Genomic DNA, 19,967 nt, shown 5'->3' with positions numbered 1-19,967 from the left:
TGCAGATTTCGAAGTTCCTCCTTATGACCACAACTGTTGCCTCCCTCCTCGGTTCTACAATCAGCCTCTCCACCATGTGCAACATCTCCCTCTCACTTCTTCGGGTCCAACAAATGTCAGCATTCTTCAAACACCTATGAGGCAACCGAGAGAAAAGCTTCATGTAAAGTTGCTTAATTTGCATAGTTTGTACTGATTGTAAGATTCGTTGGGGCAGGGTGGGGGGAAGAAGCCAAATTCTGATGCTTCTGATACCGAGTTCTGGGTTGTTGTTTTTCCCCCTCTATAATTATTCTTCCACCTTTCCCCTAACTGCTGAAATACATGCTGTCCTCTCCTACCCTCCTTCAAGGTGGAAAGAAATTTGTGTGCTGCTGCAAAGCAGAAAACAGTCATAACCAACAGAATGGAAACACATGCATGGCATATGGGTCTATATCCACCCCCTGCCCAGTTTTTTGTTTTTTTTTTTCCCTTTGACCTACATTGTTGGCTTTGACATTTAAAATAAATGTGCAAAAGTCAATTAATACCTTATTAAATAATACTCTAAATGCTCTAACATTTCTGGAAGGCAATTTGGGTAAATGAATCAAAGTACTTTACCTAAGATAATTAGGGCCTTAATCTTGCATCTCTCTGCATGGGTGGACCCATGAACACGCATAGCTGGAGAAGTGGAGCTGGAAACATAGAAAGAGCTAGATTGGGGTTGCCAAGGAAGAAGCATAAATGTTAACATTACCTGCCAGCTTTCCTTGAAAGAAAGCAAAGCAGCCCATTTTTAGAACCACATCAGACTTCCATTGGAACAACAGAAATTATGCTTGCACAATAAAGTTTTGATGCATCCACTGGAAGGAACATGCTGCTTTTCCTGACTTTGCTTAGCATCATACCACTTCAAATGAATATTTTGTTTCTTCTACTTACCAGTTTCAAAGAGATTGCAAATTAGGGCTGGTTGGAAGATACACACACACACCCCTCATATTACCTGGATTGGAGCAAAAAGGATTCTCATGTGTTCACAATGTTTATCCAAAGCTGATTTATTACAAAGAAAAGGTGTTCAATTTGAAATACAGGCATGCCCTAATATCCAGGGACCCCTCATGGATACAGAAACCACATGTGGGGAACCTAGTCTCCATTGCCTTGTGCAGCCCCACACACCACCATGCACCCATTAACATTATTTAAATGCTTACCAGACTGAAAATGTTCTTGCTTTTCAGGTTACGATAAGCATACAAGCCTATAACAATGCAAAGGCTGACTCCTGGCAGCCTGAATACTTGAAAAACTAGATCAAGATTAACAGGAAGCAAAAGTTAACAGCTTCCTGTTAACCTCAATCTAGCTTTTTTAAGCATTCAAGCTTCCAGGAGGCAGCCTATGCATTGGAAGCTGTGATTTTCAACCTTTTTCATCTCACGGCACATTAACAAGGCACTAAAATGGTCAAGGCACACCACCAGGTTTTTGACAATTGACAAGTCACACCATGCTACCAGTGGGGGGGGGGCTCACATCTCCCATTGGCTCTATTAATCAATAACCATCCCCCAAATTCCTGTGGCACACCTGTGGACCACTCGCAGCACACCAGTGTGCCATGGCACAGTGGTTGAAAATGGCTGGGTTATAGCAACCTGTAAATAACATTAATGCACGAGAGTGAGAGGGATCCCTTGAAACCATGGGATCTGTGGGTATGGGGGCCTGCCTGTACTTGGTTTGGTTGCAGTGAGCATGCATGTGCTGAAAATTGGCAAAATGCACTAGCAATATCTCTGGTGCAAATCTTACTGAAATATTTAAGAGCTATGAGCAAGATTCAGGACTTCAGCTCTTCCATGGCTCTGCAAATGGGGGGACTCAGAGATAACAGGATGTCATACCCTTAGAAGGTGTTAAGACCTGAATCCACTTCTTTTTGGGCATGTGAACCCTGACCCACCAAACCAAACACAATCTACCAGCAATATTGTAGCCTGCTAGCAAGACCCCTCTTATTTTTTGTAGCCCATTCAGGAGCAAAGAGTGAGAAACCCTTCAGCAAAGAGTTCCTTCCCTGAGTTCAGCAAAGAGCATTGAACTCAAGGAAGGCAGTTACACACAGCTAGCACTGGCCTGCATTTGGCTAAGCAGGCCAAAAGTTATGTAGACCTGGATTAGATACTACTGAATCAGGCCAATCTGAATTCTATTTTGCTTTGTGTAAATACCCCACAGACAATTTCTAGGAAGGACCAGCTTTAGGGTGATTTGCACCTGAGGGAGCTCCACGCTAGGGTGGTGAGTGGATCACCCACTGCCACAGCCAGCATCTCACTGTGTAGCTGATGCTCAAGAGGTCAGTGCTGTGAGTGCAGTATCTCCACTGGTGGGCCCTCCTGCCAATCCCTGTGTCCGACTGGTCAAAAATTACTCCCTCCCCACCGAATAATTGGTGGTGAAACCATCACATCACTGCCACCCACTTCTGGGTGCCGCACCTTGTGGCAGGCGCTATCAAATCTTGACCCGCTGCTGCCACACATCCTGGTATGTGGGGGGGGGGGCCCTGTGAAAAAAAGGTTTTGCTTTGGGCTCCCCAGCTCCTAAGTCCTGGACCCTGTTTCTAGAATAAAGATAATCTCCACTGTGCTTTTAACAAAGCATTGTAATGTGTCATCTGGGTCTTTTTTTTCTTCCCTTTTTTTTTGTTACAGCCTAGAAAATGGGCTCAATTAAGTTCAAATTAAGTATGCAGAAGTCCCACAGGGAAACTCTAACTTTTCTCTGGTTTGTGCTTAATATTTGGGCTTCCTCAACTCTGCAAAAGGCCAAACAGCCAATGTTTTCTTCCCATGGGCAGCCTTGGCTGATTCTTCCTTCTTAATCCTTCTGAAATAATCTCCATGAAACTGCATTTGCTTTCCTACGTCATCATTTCTGGTTCAGAACTCTGCCTATAAAGTTCTGTTACGACCCAGTCTATTTTGACTAGAGAGATTAACTTATTCGTCAGCAAGGCCTGAGAAGAGAACTTTCTCTTTGCTTGCCAGTTCCATCTGGAGAAGAGTCTTCTCATTCCATTAGCACGCATTGTCTGACGCCTGAGGACAGGTCAGTGGGGACTGCATGATTTGGTTAGATTTCCAGCACTGTTAAGGACCGTCGCCATCGCCTCTCTCCCAGCACTGATCTAATTATGCACGTTTCTGTCGCAGTATTCCTCCTGGTCCCATCTCATGAAATGATGTAACTCTTGATTACAGTTCTTGTACTCAACTTGTAAAATCATGCTGATCTATTCCGGAACACCTTGATGACAAGCAACATGCATTTCCCTGGCAAAATAATCACAGTGCTAAAACTCCTTTAACATCTTGGAGCCTTCACTCAAAGCATCTGTCTATTCTGCCAATTCCTTCCCTGCCTGACTCAAGGATAAGTATGCAGGTCCTGGAAATGAATGCATGCCATGGGGATCCCACTTATAGTGGAAGTGCATCATCTCATGAGTGACAGAGGTCTAAAAGCAATGTTCAGTGGATCTGGCACTCACATGTAGAACAATGCGGCAGAACAGGTTCCTACAGAACCTATGTAATGTATTCTGTGTCTTTTCTTTTTGCTCAATTGCTATTCTGTGTTTTTGTTGAAATGGCTAATTTAAAGAACATGTGCTCCAACTGTTTCTATTTTATCAGGACAGCCTCTACTTTTGGATACCTGTCCCTTATAAATCACTGTCCCTATATTTTGCTTAGCAAGTTTGCATTTGCAAGGCTTAGGATATGAGCTTCTCCTCTAGCTCATAATGTTTGGTTGCCTCATAAAGAGAGCACTGTTTATCCAAGAATTTCTTCCTTGGCTTCAAATGTAAGGCATGCCTCTGAACATATCATCAAGAAGCCCTGGGAAATTTAGCTTTCCAGGGCATATGAGTCCTCAGCTGGAATGTCAAATGCACTGCAAACCACATATCCCAAGATTCCTGGCATCTAGAATACTGTTGTCAGCCTGTTCAGCAATATCTATGTGTAAGGAACCCTGGGACACATAATTTCCAGGGTACCAGATTTTCTTGCCTAGTGCATAGGCACCCCACTCTGTAAAACTATGGCTGCAATCCTAACCACACTTTCCTGAGAGTAAGCCCCATTGAACAAAATAGGACTTACTTCTGAGTAGACCTGATTAGGATTGTGCCTTCTATCTATATTTTTGGGTGGAAAATTAATGGAGATAGTTCTCAGTCTCTTAAATTCTTTTAAAAGCAGTCATGGGGTGTGTGTATGTACGTGTGTGTACATGTGTGTGTGTGCACCCCAAAACCAGCCTGAATAGGATACTGCCTGGGAACCCCATGTATGCCACCTTGAATTCCATTATGGAAGAAAGGTCAGATAGAGATGAAATAAATAAAATAAATTGGATGTGTCACTCCTGTCTCAGTATTAGATTTATTCCCCCCCCCCCAACCCATTTGCCAAGGTTTGATAGTCTTGTGACACCATCAAGTCCCATCTCAGAAATCTCTGGTTTCTGGTTGCATTCAGTCTTGGCAATCCTGCTTGATCATGTTTGAACTGATAGTGACTACATCTCTGCTAGGAAATTCATGAGCTGCATGTCTATCTAGAACATGTCATCATGTGAGAGATACATGAAAGTGATTGTGTTAGATGCCCACTTTGGAAGCATGAAAAAAAATTATGTACAAGTCTGTCATACATTCTCTTTTTGAGTTGTTTCCTCTGTGTATCTGAAGCCATCCCCATTTTTATTCATTGCAGGCTGGAATAATGGATTGGTATACAAGAGAACAGGCCATCCTCAAGCAGACCTTTACAACATATAAAACAACACATATGAAAAGTCTGCCTAGCAGCAAACAGTTCTAACTGTTTAGAACAGTTAATTCTACAGAGGGCAATGCCTCCACCTTTTGGATTGCCCCCATAGCTGCTTTTTTAGGAAGCAGCACATGTTTGCTAAAATTGGGAGAATCAGGGACTAGAACGTGTGGATTGCTACCCTCCCCCCATTATTTAAGCATGGCTGACAAGTATCTGGCAAAGAAGTACAGTCCACAAAGCACTAACTTTGAACTGCTGCTTCTACAGCAGCTAAAGAAGATTCACCAATATCAGAAATCATGGTTTGATCTGAACAAGCCAGGTTTGTAGCCTGTTTTTCCATCATAAAAATCACTGGAGCAACTGTAACAGATTGAATCTAGTGACTTCAAGCAAATCCATCTGAATTGCTGAGCCAATCATGCAAACAAGAGATGCCTGAGCAAAACCTCTACTGATTTCAGCTGAGTTGATTCAGGTCCTTATGGAGCACGGGGGAAGATGTTCATCAAGTTTTGTAAACATGATTATCTTCTATTTTCCCTACTTGCTAATCTCATTTCTCTGGCTCACTGCCATAGGTTGCGGTTGTGCAGCTGATTTACTGTAAACAGAATATAAACTCCGTAAGGTTGCCTTACGCTGTCAGTATAACACAATTCTGTTTCCCACCATTCTCATGGAAGAACAAAAAAAATATTAAGTTGCTATATTTTCTTCAGACCTTTATAGCAACTGGCTTAATCTCTAATTGAAAACAGTAGATTATTATAGAGACACAAATTATACTCTGTGTAATGCATTTCATAAAAAGATAAATGTAGCAATATTGCTTTTTGCCTCTCAGCTAGGGAACATCAAATCTTAAACTAGGGAGCCAGTTAGAATCCAAGTTCCACATTGCAGTTATATAGAAATATGAATTTTCAGGGGAGGAAAAAGAGCAAGAATAAAAAAGCGTAAGTTTGGGAGACAAGTGGGAATGAATCCAGAAAGATCCATTAGCTGTTAGAATGAACAGGGTCAGATCAGTGAACAGATGTTGGGTGGTATGTTTTAAAATAATATCTAGAGCTTTTTAAAGAGAAACAACACAACCCATGAAGCTCACCGTAAGGTGTGGCATATCATTCCCTTCCACACTAGCCAGGTAAAGTGTTGCCAGATGTCCCTTTCTGATCCTGAACAGGGATATGGAGTTGTTTCACACTGGAGCAAGGATTTCAAGGACTATTTCCAGGCTTCTGCACATGAATTAGGATTTATTGGGGTACCCTCTCTTCTCACAGAAGCCCCTCATTCCACCCTCTGCCTGTTGAAAGTTAGGTCCACTGGCATATCTGGGAGGGTTGGGGGGGGGGGCAAATTTCCTGGGGCACCACACTGGCATGCAACTGTGACGCCCTCTCCCTACCATCCATTTTATTCTACTGTTTAAGAACCAGGGAGGCCTCCCGTGGCCTCCCTGACCCCCAGAAGGCCTAAAAACATCACTTCCAGTTTTCAGTGAAAACCAGAAGTGACATTTTTAGGCCTTGTGGAGGCCTCAGAAGGCTTTCTGAGGGTCGGAAAGGCCACAACTGGTGTGGGTGGGGCAGCATGAGGGGGTGGCATTTTGTTATCCTGGTCTCAGACAGGGGTCAGGATCGCAATTGGTTAGGGCACCTTAATGCCTTGTCACAGGCTGCAGCCTGACAAATACACATTTCCAGAGGCCTCTGGTTTGGAGGGACCTTATATTCATTTGACTGGGTTCTAAATTTATCTTGAGCTCTGCAGTGCACTTCTGTGAAATATTGAATGATGCCTCTTGCATTGCTGAACTTTTAGGTCTCACTTGTTTGTGTATACACATGAAAAATACAGTTAAAAGGTGAAATCCATCATTACTAGTTGTGACTAGTAAAAATGTGAAGCTCCCAATAGTGTTGAAGACTATTACTGCCTAGTCAAAAACCTAGAAACTCCTCAGCCTGGGAAAACCTAGTAAATATGCAAAGCCCCGAACGGTGTTGGAAATTTCCAGGATTGCCTAGTCAAACTTCTGTAGTCAAAACTACTGTGCCTGGTGGTGGGGGTGGAGGACAACCATTTTTGATAGGGAAAACTAGGAGCTCCAGCTGGTGCTTGCAGTTTCCACTACTGCCTAGTAAAAACTAGAAGCCACTGTGAGTAGCAGGAAAAACCCCTTTGTACGATATACCTTCTAATAAAAAGAACAAGTAGATCCTTTAAAGCAAAACACAGGGATGTTCAAAAACTATTGCCATTTATTTTGGCACGAAGAGCTATGTAAGTGTTAATAACCTTTTGCTGGCAAGGATGTTAACAGCAGAGCAGGCAGTGGGGGGGGCGGGAAATGGTGAGTGATGTGGGAGGAACCGGGTATGTGACAGGAAGAGAGGGGGTCAATCAGACACCAGCACCTTCTGCCCAGATCCTATTCCTAAAACCCCTCCCCGGAATGCTCCCTAGCTCTCCTTGGACTTAAGCTGGCATAGGTCTGAGGACATCCATGGGCCAGTGATTCTTTTGACTGGTGGCTCCCTTGACACACGTTGCCATTAGTCTTGGCTCCCCATTAGGGCTACTATCCTAAACATTTTATAGGCTGGCAGGTTTTTCATGAGGATTCTGTGGCTCCCCTGGCTGTTTTCCATGGCTCCCCAGGGAGCCATAGTTCACAAGCTGGGAACCACTGGCGTAGGTGATTGGTTACTCTACCAGGCGATAAGTAAAAAATATTTCCTCCTGCAGGCTGTCAGATCACCACCATCATCAACGCAGCACACGCAGTGCAGGCTCACTTGGCATGGCTGCATGCTATAACATGGCAGGGGATAGGATTGGGCAGAAAGGGACATTGAATCCATTACATTGTTTGTTTTAATAAAGATTTTTGTTTAAATGTACTATTGCCAGACACCAACATTATGCAATCAGAGCTGAACTGGCAGCAGGAAGAGATTGACATTCCATAGCTTTAGCGGTGCTAATTTTCATTAGGCGCCACGCGTAAGGCCAAAATGGCTCTTCAGAAAGAAACAAAGTAAATTACTAAATCATTACATAATTTGTGTAAAAAAAAAAAAACATTCCACATATATAAAACATGTGCAAAACACAATTACTCATCCTGAATATGTTGTTGTATTGTTTTATTTTAAAAATAGAAAAAAGGACCCTATGGGGACAAATTGCCACCCACACTTCTTTCTCTGTCCTGCCTCCTTCCTTCCCGCCCAGCTCATGGTGATTTGTTTAGATGGCTATAAAACTGTTGTTTTAAATATATGTGTTGTCTTACTTGGATGATTCAGAAAGGGCAAGCATCATCTTTTTTTCTTTTCTTTTCTTTCTTTCTTTTTTTTTTTTTGCCTTCTTGCTGTTTTGAGCTCTCTCTTTCCCTGAGAAAAGAGGAGTTCCAGTGAGAGTATTGGAAACTTAACTTACATAATACCTGTTTATTTAAACTGCACAGGTTGAATAGGTGGTAAGCAAGCAGGCATATGGGCAGGTAGTAATACTACCAAATCAACCACAGTATCCTTGAAGGCTCAAGACTGCTTCAGTCAGCCAGCTTCAAAAGAATCAGTCCTGTTACCCTCACTTCTCCAGCCAAATTCAATGTGTACATTTTTGGCCTCTTTACACATAAATGATACGCAGAGAATTAGTGTCAGACTCCACCGTGGCATGTAAGTGTAATTCACATATTTGGAGTTTAAGCTGAGCTTAATCCATCATCAGTCACCATTGTGAATAACACAGGCCAACACACATTTTGCTTCCTTAACATTACACCAATTCCTGGGTATGTTTGGAGTGCTGATTCCAAAAATGGCATCCATTTTGCCCTATCACGTCTAGTTTTGGAGACACGGCATAGCCTCTTTAGTGAATGGTTCAAGCAGCTTCCTCATGAGGAAGCCTACACCATGGCTTTCTCATGAGGAAGTTGCTTGAACCATTCACTAATGAGGCTATACTATATCTCGAAAACTAGACATGATAGGGCAAAACAGATGCCATTTTTGGAATCGCCACACCAAATTCATATCAAACCACCATAAAGTTTGGGAAAAACTTTTCTGACCCTCAATTTTGTAGGCCTGTGAATTAAGCCACACACAAACTTCCTGCAGCCAAACTCTATGCTTCCCTCTCCTGCTGTAGAGTGAGAAGGAATCGTTGACCGCACTCTGCAAGGAAGGGAAGAATGGAGAGGGGAAAAAAGGGGGCTGCTTTCTGCAGCGACCGCAATTATGGCTTGGTGAGCAAAGCCACACAACAACTGTGAAACACTGGGCATTCCGAAGCAGTCTTCAACAGGAGAGAATGTATCCTCCTAAGATGGCAGCTGCCTCAGCATATACAAAACTTGTTTCCTAAAAACAAGCAAGTTTTCTTCCCCCCAAAAAGTGTTTTACAACCCAATCCTGAGCTGCCCAGCACGTGGGGCTACAGCAGTACTGAAAATGGCTGCCGCTGCATCCAGCGTGCTCCAGGCAGCCGCTAGTGGCTCCTCGGGAGAAGGGGACTTTTGTCCCTTTCCTCTGGGTAAAGGAAGCAGCCCTGCCATGGGCTACTCAATTCTATGGCGACCCAAAGGGTCAGCATAGAAGCAAGAGCTTCTGTGTCGGGCAAAGCTCAACCAACACAACCATTCTGTGGTTCCCTCCTCCCTTCCACTCCACTCCCTCTCACTCCACTCCCTCCCCCTAGAACGCCTCCTCCCTGCTTCCCCCCAGGCTCCCACCTACCTTTCCACTGCTTGGCTGCCACGTGACTGCCGAGTGGCGCAGCTACAGCGCTCGCCCGGCATTAACCCTGCACAGGCCAACACTGGAGGAGCACAGGCACTAGAGCCTGCAAACGTGCACCAGTGGTGAGCTGGCGCACCGAGCTCAGGATTGGGCTCTTAGAGCCCAATCCTATACCCCAGGCCAGCTACAAGAAGCAGCAGCACTGAAATGGCCGCTGCTGAATCCTGTGGGACAAGGGCAGATGCCAGAATTTCCTAAGCGTAGGGAACATTTGTTCCCTTACCCGCGGGTAAAACCCTGGTGGCCTCAATGGGTACCCTCAGAGCTGAGCCAGCTGTTTTGCTGGTGCAGAACCAAGGAAGCCCATGTAGGACTCTGCAGGCTGGGAGGGTGCAAAGGATTCAGCAACAGAGTCTGTCACCCATATGATTCAGCGACAGAGTCTGTCACACCCATACTGGGCCCGATCTTCCCCACCATCCCTCTGCCCATCTCCATCCTTCCTCCACCTTCCTCCTGCTCCAAAAAGCTACTCTGCTGGCTGCTCTCCAATGAGTCTTCTTGGCTCTGAGGCGCAGGGTCAGTGCTGCAAGTCTAGTGTCAGCAGTAAAGTGCCTTATAGCAATTTTATAACACCTGGCATGGGCAGTGCAAGTGTACCTAGTCCGGTTGCTGCCTTCTTTTTTGTGTGTACGTGATAAAAAGGCGAAATGTGGGCATATCTGAGAAGGAGAAAGAGAAAAGTTGTTACTTCTCCGTGGACTCATTGGATGTACTTTTTGTTCATAGAAAGCTACTTCCAGCACTTCCACACCCCTTTATTTCTTCTCTATCTATCATTTGATCCTGACAGAGGCATATATTATGTTCTGACAAGCAACCTACTTGACTGCTTCCCTGTGACATCACCTTATCTCTGAAAGTAGCAACCTGCTAATAACTTCATTTTCTGGTTGAATTTTTCCAAATTAAATTAAGCAGGCAAAACATGTCAGGCTCACCAATTTCTCTTAACACTGCAGCTGAAGGACATCGTCTGTCTGAAACTTAGTTACAGTCTTGACAACCTGTTCATCATAGAGCTTGGAAGATGGTAACAGGGTTTTTGAAAGGCAGCAACTACTTAAATTAATAATAATTTAATGACCACAGTGAAACCCAAATATTCAACTTTTGCTGCTAAATAATATAGCACTTGCTATGACATGGCATAAAGGGAAACCTTTCTTCATATATGTTGGAAAGTTCCTATGATTATTATTATGTATACTAATACCAAAGTCATCTGGAAGCAATAGTGGGCCATCCACAAATAAGACGGAGGTTTCTACATTCTCAAGGATTCCCTAGGTACATAACAGCCCCATCCTATTCAACTTTCCAGCTCCAGTGCACCGGCAATGTAGCCCCAAGGTAAGGAAACAAATGTTCCCATTCCTTGAGTAGGCCTCTGTGACAGCCCCCTCACTATAGGATGCAGGGCAGGCCCCATTGAAATGGCTGCACTGGCACTGGAAAACTGGATAGGATTGAGCTCTAAGTTATTAAATTAAGAACATGAAATAAATTAATAAATTAAAACAAAACTTTTTAAAAAAAACACAGAAAGAAACTCTCCCAGCCTAATGCAGACCCAGTTGCCCTCAGGCAGGTCCGGTCATCTATGAGGCCAACTGAAGCAGTTGCCTTAGGCAGCAAACTGGCAGCAAGGGCCCATTTCTGGCAAATGGAATGCTTTCTGCCAGCATGCACTGTCACAAACTTGACATAAGGCACATTTGTGAGCAGTACTGCAGGCCTAGCGCCAGAGCTAGCCCTCTGCAAGCCAGCACTGGGCCAGCTCTGGCACTGGGCCCATGGTCCGCCACCCAACAGCTTGCCCAGACCACCAAGCAACAGAAAGGTGAGCAGGGGCAGAAGGGGGAGGCAGGGAGGAGGTGTTACGGAGCGGGGGGAGGGCAGAGGAGGGCGGGGAAGGTGTGGTGGAGGAGGGAGCATAGCAGGAGGGGGTGAAACTTGTGGAGCTTAGCTCCACCAGATCCAGAGCCCTGTGTCAGGCCATATGGCCCGACATGGGACTCCTTGATTCTTGCACCGGCTAAAGAGCTGCCGAAGAATTGAATAGCTCCATTGTGGGGCTACTTTCCTTACCTGGGGGAAGGGGATGAAAGTCACCTTCCCCTGAAGAGCCACCGGCGACCCCTCTGGTGTGATTAGAAAGCCACGGCAGCTGTTTTTGGTGTCGTGGTAGCCTCACATGCTGGGCAGCTCAGGATTGAGATGCCCAGCTCCAATCCTATACATGCTTTCCTGGGAGTAAGCCTCATTGAACATAATGGGATTTACTTTGGAGTATACATGTATAGGACTGCACCATAAGTCATTAAGAAAAGCCAATCCCCCCCAACACACATATAGGGCTCAATCCTAACCAACTTTCCATGACCGACATAAGGGCAATGCAACTTTGAGGTAAGGGAACAAACATTGCCGTACCCTGAGAAGGCCCCCATGACTGCCCCCCAACTGCAGGATGCAGCATACGCGCCCCTGGCACAGCTATGCCACTGCTGGAAAGTTGGTTAGGATGGGGGGGCACCCATAAAGTCATGGGGGGCGGTTTAGCTATTTGATCTAGAGAGAAGGAGGCAAGCGGCAGCACTATTACAGAAGCACAGAGGGCAGACTGGATGACCTACTCTTGGGGCCGAGTAGTTCTGGTCTGAAGCTGTAAGTTTCACTTTCCCAGGTTTGAATTATACTAATACATGTCGGTTCTTTTGGAGAAGACCTGGGCTGCATTTTCACTACAGCTTTAATCCATTTTCATTGTACTTCTCTTCCCCCAGTACATTCTGGAAGGACTGGCATTTGTTAAAGAATCTGAGAGCTGTTAGAGCTACCCTTAACAAACTACAGGCTGTATCTCGTGATGGTTCCGTTCCCAGAACTCATGTGGATGGCAAAAAATGCGCTAAAGCAAATCAATTTAAAGAACGAAATCCCTTTGCTCTGGTGATTTAAAAATAGCCTTGCTAACCTTTTGTAATGCACACAGAGGTAATCAGTCTCTCTCCAGGCACTTAGGCTTCACTAGGAGAAAGCAATCCCTCCCTTCACCAGGGAAGGGAGGCACCAGGAGCCACAGTAGGGGGGGGGAGTCACTGCCATTTAGCCACATAAACGGGGGGGAGGGGACACTACAATTTAGCCTTCTTTCATGTGCTCAGGGGAAGGGAGGAGTGAAGCCTGGAGAGAGAATGATTGATGGATTGTGCCTCACCCAACTTCATATTCTCTTCAGCTCTAAGTCACAGCCACCAACATATGCCTTATTTTTCTATCTCCTGAATGACTGCATCATATCTAGGTCCTCCATGTGTCGCTGTTTAAGACTGACCTTCAGAGGTTCAAGGGAAGCTGGCAAGGGTTGGAAAGGACAGTGCCATGAACAATGGACCCTATATTTCTGTTCCACTCAACCTTACACTGCAGAAAATAATTGCATGAAACACGTTCACATGACATCGCCAACATTCTACCAATAAATCAAGGCTTTCAATTTGTGACCTGTACTTTATTTACTGTATCTATACACAGCAGCTAAGACACACTATTAAACGGAAAATTTAATGTCTGCATAACTTCAATTTGACTAAAACAAATTTGATTATCTCTCATATAAACACAGCCTTCTTACACAGCTTATTTAATCATCATTGGCAGTTTTAATTATAACCTAATTTAAGATTAGCTTTTTTTTCCTTTCCAGAACAATGCAATATATAAAACAGCATTACTCAGAAAAAAAGGATCACTGTTTTAAAAGGTAGGTGAAGCACTTTGCCTGTCTCTGATAAGTGCTTTGATTGCTCTGGATCTGTCACATTTCTAAGTAACACAGTTCTTTGGTAAAAGCCAACAGAAATCAAATAATTACAACACTCCCTTCAAAATTCTTTTTACTACCAACTAAGCCATAAGTTTAATCGGAGGTTTCTGAAATGTATCTACTATTGAGAATGTGGTGCATATAAATAAATGCATGTTCTTTTTGTAACATTCTGAGTTGCTTTGTCCTTGTTGCTTTTGTTGTTTTCTTTCTCTTTTTTCTTTCCTCTGTAATGTATAGCTTTACTATCCTGATTTCAACGTGTGGGTGCCAGGGGAGAGCTGGAAGATTCAAACCAAAGGCCATTCCTTCAGCATTTCACATGAGAAAATTGTTAGGCACATTAAAGTATTCCTGACTATGTTGCATTCCTTTGTTCGGAGTGAGTTTTGGGAACACATCCTTTTCTCATTATATTTCCATAAAATATACTTGATCTATTCTATTCTTAGACTACCTCTGATGTGGTCTGTGAATGGAGCACAGTATAAAAATATTTCTCTCTCTTTTTTTATATTCACGACAAAATGTTTCCATTTCTAAGATACATTTTAAAAAAACACACACACCATATAGCTTTTTTAATGAAAATAAAATTTTACTGAAAGGTTTAGTGGAGCTCAGCCCAAATAATCAGTAAAAAAGCTCCTTATCTTGAATTGCAGCAGAAGCCCCACCCTTAGATAAAATCTTGATGAGGAAGCAAAATGGAAGGATATAGCCCTGTGTAATGGGAAAAGGTATTTCTCTCCATGCAGAAAACCACATTTAAACTGCCTTTAAACATTAATTCAGATTAAGGTGATATAGCAGAATCTATCAGTGACATACAAAATCTGTCACACACCTAAGAGTACAGGTAAGTGAATGGGGATGCATTCGTAACACTGTTGAGGATGCAACTCACAAAATGCAGATCTGAAATCCCAGATGCTGGAATGCCTTCAGGTGGTTTCCATATTGAGAAATGATAAAAATGCTGAGAAGCCAGAGGCTAAATAGTGAGATAAATATGGATTTTAGTGAATGGAGATAGCATGAGGAAGAATAACTTTGAAGAGGAAGAATGTCAGCAGGAAAAGAGCATTATACAAATGCTTATGATGATGATGATGTGTAAAACCCCAGGTTCATTCAGTTGCATCTCCGCTTGTAAGTATCTCAGGCGATAGGGTGAGGACGGAAGTGGAGTGACAATGAGTGAGCTTGATGATTCAACTTCGCTGGAGGCAGCTCTATGTGCTCAAATCTTCACATTGCCCTGGGCCTCCTCATGCTGAAATAAGACTGTCCCTTGAGTGCCCATATAGACTTGTTGAGTCACAGCCACACAGAACATAGAGTTCATTCTGCAGTACCCTTTCCACACAACCTACATCTCACACTGGCTCTACTACCCCTTTTAATAATAATAATAAAATAATACAGGTATTTATATACCGCCTTTCTTGGTCTTTATTCAAGACTTTATTCAAGGCAGGCTTGAATTTTTACATAGGCAGGCTATTTAAATCCCGCAGGGATTTTTACAATTGAATGAAGGTTCTATCTTTCAAGAACCACAACATTTCAGATGTTTCATTCTGATCTGGTTCACATTCTGGCCTCCATCCTCCTACGTTCAGAGCAGATGGACTAGCTCGGCTCAGCTTGTCAGCTGCTTCAAGGTCGCATGGTGCCGGTGGCCTCGAACTGGCGACCTTGTGGATGTTATCTTCAGGCAAGTGGAGGCTCTACCCTCTAGACCAGACCTCCTTCCTTGTTTTAACTTGTTTTCTCAGCCTCTATAACTAGTCATAAAACACATTTTTTCAATGCAGTTCAGCAGTGTATTGCTAAAAGCAAACGATAATAGCTACATATAGGGAATTTTGAATAACAGTTGGAAGTGGTCATCTGTTGACCAATCAGAACTGGAAGTTTATGACACTTTCCATCTATAGTCCCAGCACACGCAAAACTTCACTGTTCTGTCATCTTTGAGTAACTAGTGTACATTACTGAGATGGCCAAAACTCTGCCTTCTCTTTTCTTCAATGTAGCCAGTCATCTGCAAGGCTCATGAACATAATCTACTTTCATAGCTGAGCTGGGCTTTAACCTTTAACCTGAGGTACTATAAAGTTAACTCTGAATCCAGTTTCTTCACAAAATAGGGCTTTAAACCTTTCTCCCACTGTTGACCTCCTCTGGATCTCATGGGTGCCATTGTAGTATCTCATGAGTACCTTTTACAGCTTTCTTCCCACAGAGCCTACCTTAGGAGGTGTGGAGCCCAATTTCCATGGGGTCTGTGTGGGGCCCCACACAGGGTTTGCAGTGGCCCCCTGTTCCAAGGCCCCTCCCCCAATTTACCAATGACAAACGGCAGTGACTTGAACCAGGTGCGGCACAGGGTGCCAGTGCAGCACCTAGAAGTAGATTGGTGGTGACATGCTGACAACAGCGTGTCACTGCCACCTGCTTCCAGAGTGGCCTGATTTCGAACCCACCAAAAAAGGAAATGGGCGAGAAGGCCCAGCGAGAGCTCTGCTCCTACACTGGCTTCTGCATGGAGGCTTACCTCTATGTGGAGTGTTTGCTGCAACTGGGTGACCCGCTGTCCTCCACAACACAGCCACCCCCAGCCATGGGACCCGATTAGCTCAAATTGTTCCAATCAAGCTAAAGCCGGCTGTGGGCAGTCAGGTGCAAAGGGTTAAAGTCTATGAAGGTTAGCATGAGCATGACTAAGTATAGCATAAGGAACAGAGAAAGAGACCTGAAGAATATAATTAAGAAGCAACCTGACTTTTTGAAACAAAGGGAAGATATAAGCCATTTGTCCTGCTAACTTAACAATATTTCCAAATGTGAGTAGATATTTGATACTGTGCACAACTTAAGGCAATTTTCTCTTTTTCTTACCTTCCTTTGTTTCTTGGTTCTAGTCCATTTTGGAGCCCAAACACCAAAAATCGGCCAATATTAGCAGCAGGAAATTTCATGTTTTTTATTGTTCTCTTATTGAACAAGACTTTTCCAGGACATTTTCTTCAGAACATTTTGCTCTAGATCAGGGATGTCAATCTTGTTGCATACAAAGGGCCAAATTTAGCATTCATGGTGCCTGTTGAGGGCTGGAAGTGACTTCCATAAGCAGGAAGTGACATCATTAAGCAGAGGATGCTCAGAAATAAGTACTATGTTCTCACATATACACTCACGAGCGGCAATTGACAGAAAAAGTGCAAAGCTTGTTCATATTTTCAAGATATGAGAGAGTGCAATTATAATGGGGGCCGGATAAACTGCTTCCAGGGGCCGCATTTGGCCGGCGTGCCTTATATTTGACACCCCTGCTCTAAATTTCCTTTACGCATCCACACAATACATTGACAACCATACAGATTAACCTATGTCATCCTGATCATTGTAATTTGTGTTACAAGTGAAAAAGGACAATAAACCAGGACCATCAAATTAGATGCCTGCAAGTTAAATAGATAAACCAATAGCTCAAGCAAATGAATCAATTCATTGGTTGCAGTTAAGAGGAAAAAAGAATTCATAGGATTACTATTGCTATGCCTAATAGCCAATACAATTAACAGCCCAATCCTACCCAAATCCCCTCCGATGTAGCTGTGCCAATTGAGAGCCCAATCCTATGCACGTCTACTCAGAAGTAAGTCCCCTTAGAGTCAATGGCACTTACTCCCAGAAAAGTGTGGATAGGATTGGGCTCTGAGTGTGCACTGTATCCACAGGAGAGGGTAACTGGAAAAGTGTCTCTGAGGTAAATGAATATTCTACCCTTTCCCCAACTCATTCCAGCCTCAATACTGTTGCACCTACCTTTTTAGGCGTGGCAGTGGGCCTCCAACACTGCCACTGGATGTGGCAGCGCCCCTAAAATGGCTGCCAGCAGCATGCTGCACGCACTGCCAAAAACTATTTTACAACAGCAGAACTGTGCTCCAGTCGGATCTGGAAGTCATGGTTTTCAGCCCTCAGAGAGGATCTGACCAGAGTTTGGAGGGCTTGGGGGCCCCAAAATCCACTGATTTCAACATCCATGGATTTTGGAATCTGTAGAGGTTCCAGGAACTAGTTAGCACTGATAATACAGATAGTCCATTAGTAATAAAGTGAACCAGACCATGTCAGCCAGTTTGACTGGAGGGGAAATTCCTCCTCAATTCCAAGAATAATTATCTCTCAAAACCTACAAATGAAGAAAAGCCTCCCTATACTATCATACTATTTAGCGCGCTTATCAAGTAAATCTTTTCACTCCTAAACTCTTGAATATTATGTTAATTAGACAGGCATACCAAACCTATGTCCCATCCAACTACAATACAGGCCTGCAAACATTTTGCTGTCCTAAAAGTTAGACCTATTCTTGGATATATTTGGGGTGCTGGATCCAAAAATGGCATCAGTTTTGCCCAAATGGCTCTAGTTTTGGAAGTACAGCATGGACACCGTATATGCTGATTCAAGCATCTTCCTTGTGAGGAAATCATGATGTTGGCCTCCTCACTAGGAAGCTGCTAGAATCAGCATATAAGTGCCCAATCCTATCCAATTTTCTAGTGCTGGTGCTGCTGTGCCAATGGGGTATGCACTGCTTCCTGTGTTGGGGAGGCAGCACAGAGGCCTTCTCAAGGTATGAGGATATTTTTTTCCCTTACCTCAAGGCTGCATTGCGGCTGCACTGGTGTTGGTAAGTTGGATAGGATTGGACACTAAGGGCCCAATCCTATCCAATTTTTCAGTGCTGGTGCACTTGTGCCAGTGGGGTGTGCACTACATCCTGTGGTGCAGGGGCAGTCACTGGGGCCTTCTCAAGGTATGGAAACATGTGTTCCCTTACCATGGAGCTGCATTATAGCTACACCAGAGCTGGAATGTTGGATAGGATTGGGCACGAAGATGGCTATGCCATACCCCCAAGACTAGAGCCATTTGTGCAAAACGAATTCAGCCTTTAGGCCTACAAAAGCCCCTCTGCTGTCTAGCAATCTCTCCCCAATGCCATTCCTTCCACACCAAGTATACAAGAATATGTTGGCTTAGAAATCATGAGAAACTGGCAAGGAGTATTGGGGGAATGTTCAGCAAGGGCTGTATCAAAGTCTCTCCCAAAAATACCTTGAAAATAACAGAGTTCTTTCTGAGCATTTTCCAAGAAAGTTTGAAAAATGAATTCATTATGAAGTAAGGAGTGGGAGGTTACCCATCACGATTTATTTGTCTATTGCTTAGAAGTTCTTGGTTCATTTCTTGGTGACAGTCTCCCAGGAGAAAAGACTGTAAAGAATCAAAAGCACCTGATAGGGCGGTGTAAGTGTCAAACATATAGAGACTGGCACATGACTCAAGAGTTTCACTCAGACAACTGTTCATTCATTTAAGATATTTGCATTGTGCTTTTGTCCACTTCTTTCATCCTATTCCACCATGTTGTCCCACACTAACCACAATGATTGCTAGTGCTCTGCTGGTTATTTTCCCAAGACAGATTGTTGGTTATTTTGTAATTTTGTATGTGATGTTTTTATGGTATATGGTTTTTTGTGTTTTTTACACTCCTCTCCTATTCCTGGCTGATGTTCCAGCAGCAAGACCATGTGATGACAAAGGCCTCAGTGCTGGCAGGATGTTGCAGTGCAGAACAGACAGTGCACCCCCCCTTCCCAATGAGCCCTAAGATGAAGAAAACCAAGGTAATAAGCAAGGAAGCATACCTAGCTAATAACTGTCATGAGAAGAGACACAGAGCATCAGTTCTTGAATAAGTTCTGTCAGCATCACAAAGAGATAGCTAAAGGCTTTGTTTTTTAGAAAACTGCCTGACAGCCAGAGAATCAATAAGTGCAGCTGTCCCATCACTGCACCTCAGTGCTGGTTAACACGGCACCTGGTACATGGCTGTCTGTCATGCTTTCTGGAATGACCTAGGACCCTGCTAGAACAAAAAGGCTGCAATCCCACCGTGACAGCTGTCTCTCCATTGGTCAGTGCTGCTGACCAGTCATACACAGGCTGCACAGCAGGAGGACTGGTAAACATCCTTGCCTCTGCACTCTGAGAATTGTTTGTCTGATTGGCTGTGGAAGAGACAAAAGAGACACGGAGTGGTCACAAAGCAGCTGCAACTGGGATTAGCTGCTCATTAGAAGCAGTTGCTTTGCAATTATACTATCACATAGCTGCTCTTCCGTGCTGCACACCTCAGCCTAGTTCTCCCAGTCCCAATAGCAGTAGTGACGATGGTGCCAAATTTCAGAATGGGGGGGGGGCTCTCACAATTCAGATTATGCACCCCATCTAAAGATTCTTTTTTAAGTTTGTAATGTGCTTGTTCCGATGACAGGACCTCCATTGTTCAAGCAGTGTTCTTCATCCTTGAGGGCCGTGACCCAGACTCAGTTGTGGGGTCACAGCAATTTACAGGAATGAAAAAGG

The sequence above is a fragment of the Tiliqua scincoides genome, chromosome 1, assembly GCF_035046505.1.
Source record: "Tiliqua scincoides isolate rTilSci1 chromosome 1, rTilSci1.hap2, whole genome shotgun sequence".
NCBI lineage: Eukaryota > Metazoa > Chordata > Lepidosauria > Squamata > Scincidae > Tiliqua > Tiliqua scincoides.
This window is presented reverse-complemented; position numbering follows the sequence as displayed.